This window comes from Micromys minutus (assembly GCF_963924665.1).
Source record: "Micromys minutus genome assembly, chromosome: 1".
Classification (NCBI taxonomy): Eukaryota; Metazoa; Chordata; class Mammalia; order Rodentia; family Muridae; genus Micromys; species Micromys minutus.
In genome coordinates, this window is record NC_137969.1 from 76471414 (window position 1) to 76477926 (window position 6513).

The 6513-nt window shown below is 43.1% G+C and overlaps 1 pseudogene across 1 annotated transcript; it reads right to left on the reverse strand.

Moving 5' to 3' along the window:
- Positions 1-1690: 1690 nt before the first annotated feature.
- LOC308424723 (glyceraldehyde-3-phosphate dehydrogenase-like) lies at positions 1691-2694 on the reverse strand (annotated as a pseudogene). Its single transcript has one exon. The product of its transcript is annotated as a glyceraldehyde-3-phosphate dehydrogenase-like (transcript).
- Between the last annotated feature and the right edge of the window lie 3819 nt (positions 2695-6513).

Below are 6513 nucleotides of genomic sequence, written 5' to 3' on the forward strand. Positions count from 1 at the left end.
AAGCTTCTTCAAGCTATCATCTGATTCTTTTAAATCTCCCATTTTAGTGCCATGTATAAGTTTAAAAGGGGACAATTTTACAAGCAATGTTTGAGTACCACACTCCCCTTCCTGAATCCAATGGGACTTTCGAAGATTTTCTGTGTCTCCTGGAAACATTTAAATCTCTGTGTGCCCTGGGGTAAATGCCCTCTTTTTCCAATAGCTTCCGTAGGTTTGGTGCCATCTTTTCTAGCTTCGCAAAACACTGTCACCTAACACTTTCAGTTCCTCTTCCAGGATGATTACGTGAGGAAAACAAGTCTGATCATGTATGTTCCCTGATCCCATCCCTCGGCATGACAGAAGAGAGTCTTCTGCCTTTGAGCTCTGTCTTTCCAGGCACAGCTCCTATGTGGGTTTTCTGACATTGAAATTGTTTTTGATTAAATCTTACTTTATTGTTTGAGAACTGTGTATACTGGTGAGTGTGTGTGTGTGTGTGTGTGTGTGTGTGTGTGTGCACGTGTGCCTGTGTGTTTGAGTGAGTGCACATGTGTGTGCCTATGTGTTTGTGTGAGTGCATGTGTGAATGTGAATGTGTGTGTGTGTGTGTGTGCAAGTATGCATGTTTTGATCAAATCCATCCCATTCCCTCCCCTCTAATTACTCCCTTATCCCCCTAACATTACTCTCTACCAATTTTGTTATTTTAAAACTCACTGAGTCCACTTAGCACTGCCTGTGTGTTCTAAAACACAGGACCATCTACTGGTCCAGGGGTAGACTCTTGGCAGCCTCATCCTTAAACCAATTCTCTCCGTGGCAGCTTCCAATTGCTAACAGCTCCTCAGTTAGGGGCGGGACTTCCTGATTACCCCCCCCCCCATGCCCACCATGCTGGGATTCTACAATACGATCTTGCACAGGTCTTGGGCTGTCACTCTGCTGTGTGTTCACACTTGCAACTGCCCTGTTGTGTCTGGAAAACAAAAGAGCAACAACCAGTCTCACTGTAGTCATTCCCCTCCCTCCTTTGCAATGGCTGCCAAATTTCAGATAGAAGTATTCAATTGTGATATATTTTTGTCTCTCCACAAATGCTCACTGTTCCTTTCATCACCCAAAGTCTCACAAACGTAACCAGTTTGCTCGGCCTGTGCACCTCTTTCCTCTCCTCGCACATTTTTGATCCTTCACAATCTTGGTCCGATCTTTTCTCCAATCCCTGTTCCTCTATTTGTCCCTTTATTTCCTTCCATGAGTGTTTTGTTCTCCTTTCTAAGAAGGACTGAGGCATCCACCTTTTGGCCTTCCTTTCTTTGAGCTTCATAAGTTGTGTGAATTGTTTCTTAGATATTTCAAACTTTTTGGGTTATTATCTGCTTATCAGTAAGTGCATAGCATGAGTGTTATTTTATGACAGGGTCACCTCACTCAGGATGAGAGCTTCTAGTTCTATACATTTGTTTAGGAATTTCATGAAATCATTGTTTTTTTTGGGGGGGGGGTTGCAGCGGAACTTTATTGATGATATTCAGGAGAGTAGGGAGGGCTCCCTAGGCCCTTATTATTATGTGGGTCTGGGATGGAAATCGTGAGGGAGATGCTCAGTGTTGGGGGCTGAGTTGGGATGGGACTCCTCAGCAACTGAGGATCTCTCTCCTGCTCTCAGTGTCCTTGTGGGGGTGGGTGGGTGGTCCAGGGTTTCTTACTCCTTAGAGGCAATGTAGGCCATGAGGTCAACCACCCTGTTGCTGTAGCCGTATTCATTGTCATACCAGAAAATGAGCTTCACAAAGTTGTCATTGAGAGCAATGCCAGCTCCAGCATCAAAGGTGGAAGAGTGAGAGTTGCTGTTGAAGTCACAGGGGACAACCTGGTCCTCAGTGTAGCCCAGGATGCCCTTTAGTGGGCCCTCAGCTGCTGCTTCACCACCTTCTTGATGTCATACTTGGCAGGCTTCTCCAGGCAGCATGTCAGATCCACAACAGATACATTGGGGGTAGGAACACGGAAGACCATGCCAGTGAGCTTCCTATTCAGCTCTGGGATGACCTTGCCCACAGCTTTGGCAGCACCAGTGGATGCAGGGATGATGTTCTGGGCAGCCCCACAGCCATCACACCACAGCTTTCCAGAAGGGCCATCCACAGTCTTCTGAGTGGCAGTGATGGCATGAACTGTGGTCATGAGCCCTTCCACGATGCCGAAGTTGTCATGGACGACCTTAGCCAAGGGGGCTAAACAGTTGGTGGTGCAGGATGCATTGCTGACAATCTTGAGGGAGTTGTCATATTTCTCATGGTTCACACCCATCACAAACATGGGGGCATCGGCCAAAGGGGCAGAGATGATGACCCTTTTGGCCCCACCCTTCAAGTGGGCCCTGGCCTTCTCCATGGTGGTGAAGACACCAGTAGACTCCACAACATACTCAGCACTAGCATCAGCCCATTTGACGTTAGTGGGATCTCGCTCCTGGAAGATGGTGATGGGCTTCCTGTTGGTGACAAGCTTCCCATTCTCAGCCTTGACTGTGCCATTGAATTTGCCATGGGTAGAGTCATACTGGAACATGTAGACCATGTAGTTGAGGTCAATGAAGGGGTTGTTGATGGTGACAATCTCCACTTTGCCAGATCCTAAGCAGAAGGCAGCCCTGGTAACCAGGCGTCCAATACAGCCAAATCTGTTCACACCGACCTTCACCATCTTGTCTAAGGGATGGGGCTGGCACTGTACAAGAAGATGCAGCTGTCTGTAGAACAGGGAGGAGCAGAGAGCTGAAGTCATTGTTTTTAATAGCTAAGTAGTACTCTATTGTGCAAATGTACCACATTTTCTGTATTCATTCCTCTGTTGAAAGACATCTGGGTTCTTTCCATCTTCTGGCTATTATAAATAAGACTGCTATGAACATAATGAAGTATGTGTCCTTGTTAGATGTTGAAGATTCTTTTGGGTATATGCCCAGGAGTGGTATAGCTGGGTTCTCAGGTAGTACTAGATCCAGTTTTCTGAGGAACCTTCAGACTGATTTCTAGAGCGGTTGTACCAGAGACTACCTTACCTGGGGATCCATCCCATATGCAGCCACTAAACCCACCACACTATTGCTGATGCCAAGTAGTGCTTACTGCCAGGAACCTGCTATGGATGCCTCCTCAGAGGCTTTGCCAGAGCCATATTAATACAGAGGAGGATGTTTGCAGCTAACCATTGGACTGAACATGGAGACCCCAATGAAGGAGATAGAGAAAGAACTGAAGGAGCTGAAAGGGTCTGCAGCCCCATGGGAAGAACAAAATTATCAACCAACCAAACCCAACATAGCTCCCAGGAACTAAAACACCAACCAATGAGTACACGTGGAGAGACCCATGGTTCCAAGTGCATATGCAGCAGACAATTGCATTGTCTGGTATTCAGCAAAGGCTCATTTTCCAGTATAAGGAAATGCCAAGGGACTGAGGTAGGAGACGGTGGGTGGGAGAGACAGCACCTTCATGGAGGCAATGGGTGGGGGAGGGAGGATGGAAATTGGGGAAAGGTGATGGCATCTGAAATGTAAATACAGAGAATGTCAAATAAAAATTTTTTAAAAAATCTTGGTCAGAAGTGAATTCTTCCATCAGACCCCCTTTATCAACTTCAGATTCTCTGACATTTTAACACGTGTGTGCACCCATGCTCACACACACACACACACACACACACACACACACACATATATATATAATCACATGCACACAAGCAAGCCTATACATCACATGTTCAAAACCACACCTACATACATGCATGCACATGCAGACAACTCACTCGAGAATATGCATGCATGTACCCACATACTGACATGCAAATAAGCACACAAATATATGTGTACACACAATCATATCATACAAGTACATATACATGCATACATCTATGCATAAATGCACATATATACATAAACATGCACATAGTTCTTAATTGGGAGGGGTGAATGGGGTCTCTCACTCTGTAGTCCAAAGCTTGCCTGGAACTCAGTATATTCTAAGCTTACAGTGCTTCTTTCAGCTCTGCCTTCTAAATACTAAAACTCCAGACACAAGCCACTATGTCTGTCTGAAATTTTCCATTTCATGGTCCAGTAGGTTTTTTTTATTGTTAAGCTGGTTGGAAATTGTAATTTGTTCATCATTCACAGCCTCTCATTGCAGCTTCCTAACTGATGCAGCTCTGGGTCCTGCCCCCGCACCCCAACTTTGATAAAGAGAAATAAAGCACAGGGCAGGAAATCGATGTGCTCAGAGTGGAACAGGTGCAGATTTGCCATGAGAAGACAGGCTTCCATCTCCTAGAGGGTCCTTTCTCCAAAACTCCTCAGCCTGCTGTGTATATAGTAATAGATTTCCATGTAAACTGGGATTTTTGTGGCCTTTCATTTACCAGGTGGTGACAAACCTATCCCTCTGGTCACCAAAACTGCTTGAGTATGTAGCACTAACTTGGAAGGAAACTATATAAATAAGACCACTCTGCTTTCCTGGTACCTTCTTAAGTCCCTGTGTAACTTACATGACTTGGTGTCTTCCTTGTACGACCACATATACACAGGGAGAATTTCCATAGCAACCAACAGGTATGAAGATTACTTTCATGAAATATGAGTCTATAAGTAGATTTGGAACATCAAATCTGACTCATTTACACATTTCCATGTTTTCCTTCCTTCCATCCATGTGTAAAAAGCTTTGTTGGTCTGTTCACTTGTTGTTAAGACTATTTTATCTACATCTTTCTGAACGCATCTCTACCTCCACCTTTCTCCTTTTCTTTCCTCTTTTTCCTCTGTATCCATCCTGTTTTGAAGCTTCCCATCCTTGAATCATGTCACTACTATTTAAAGAGGCAGAAACCTTTTTGTGTTTCAGCTGGACATGTGCTAAATGCAGTGGTTGCTATAGTAATAACTCCCCCATGCCAGCACAGTTGTATGAAAGTAAAAAAAATAATCTGTTCTACAAAGCAAGAAATGTGAAAATAAAATGATTTACTTGTGGAGTATATCACATGTCACCAGTGTTATAGTCCACAAAATTTAGACTTTCTAACACTTCATTTAAAATACCAACAAAAGACCTACAAATGGCCAACATAGATTGCTTATTTTCATAGGCATCCTCACCCCTTAGGTAACTTCTCTTTCCCAACTTAGTCTCATGAACATACAGTTCTTCTGTGTCCCAAACACACTTTAAATCTGAATTGTTTTCCTCTCCTATTAACTCATATGTTCAATATTGTTACAGGCATGTAGACCCCTAAGCGTGCACCGACATGTTTTGTGTGAACAGGATATTCTATGTTTGCTTTCTGAGAATGCCCGTCCTGTGGAAAGTGAAGAGGGGAATAAGACTGGTAGTATTAAGAGCAGTAATGGTTTATTTTTTGAGGCAATGGTTTTGAAGGCACCAGTGGAAGGGATTGATATCACTAGGACAAGCACCCTCTCTTTCTACAGAGGGAAAGAAAGCACAGTTAGATGCTGAGGTCTGTGTTGGTGACTTGCATGGTTAAAGCTGAGAATGCTCTAGTTGATGCTGTCTGAAAACAAACACATATATGCATCAAGTGTAAAAACTCATGAGTTACAATGATGGTTAAATGAGATTCACTTCTCATTGCTAAGCCAACTGCCAACTGATAACTTTTTATTGAAATCCAGTTTGTTAATTAATTACTTACTTACATAAAAGGTTAGCTAGCCTCTTAATCAGGTCATTGTACACATTTATGGGGTTATGTGACATTTAGTGTGACAGTATGTAATAAGTATGTGACAGTCATTGGCACTCTCACCGTTTTGCAGCAAAATCCACTTTCTCTGTATTTCTGATCACATCAGGAACTCAAGTTGCTGCTATGTTCAACGTTCTCATTGCCTCTCGAATACAACATTTTGTCTTGTCTTGCTTCCATGTCTAAAACTACTTTCTTGGCTCATAGCATTTTTGTTTTGCATCTAGATTCTTGATGGTTTCCTAAACTTGCCCTTCTATTTCTAATGTGGCTTTTTGTCCTGCAATAAGAATTACATCTCTGAAATTTCATCTCACTGATTATTTTCCTCAATTAACAACATCTCGGTGGCTTTTCAAATTCCACTGAGAATGGAAGCCAGCCTCCTATGATCAACCACAAAGATGCTCCACAGTTTAGACCCCGCCTACTCGTCTTTCCTCATTGCATACTTTCATAGCTCATAACATGCTTACAGGTCCTCAAATGTATTTATGCCTCCTACTGTCTGGGACTTTGTGCTTCTTGTCCCTCTGCCTGGTTCACTTCCTCTTACTTCCTAGTCTTGACATGAATAATCACCATGTGCTCCTCTTGAATGGCATTGTGTCAGAAATCTGTCCTGATCTTTCAGGACTAGGTGGCTGTTTTCTGAAATGTACTCATTCTATCCTGGCCCCATCTTAAGTAGCATTCATTTATCTCTGTCATATTTAAGTAATACTTATTTTCAAAAAAAAAAAAAAAAAA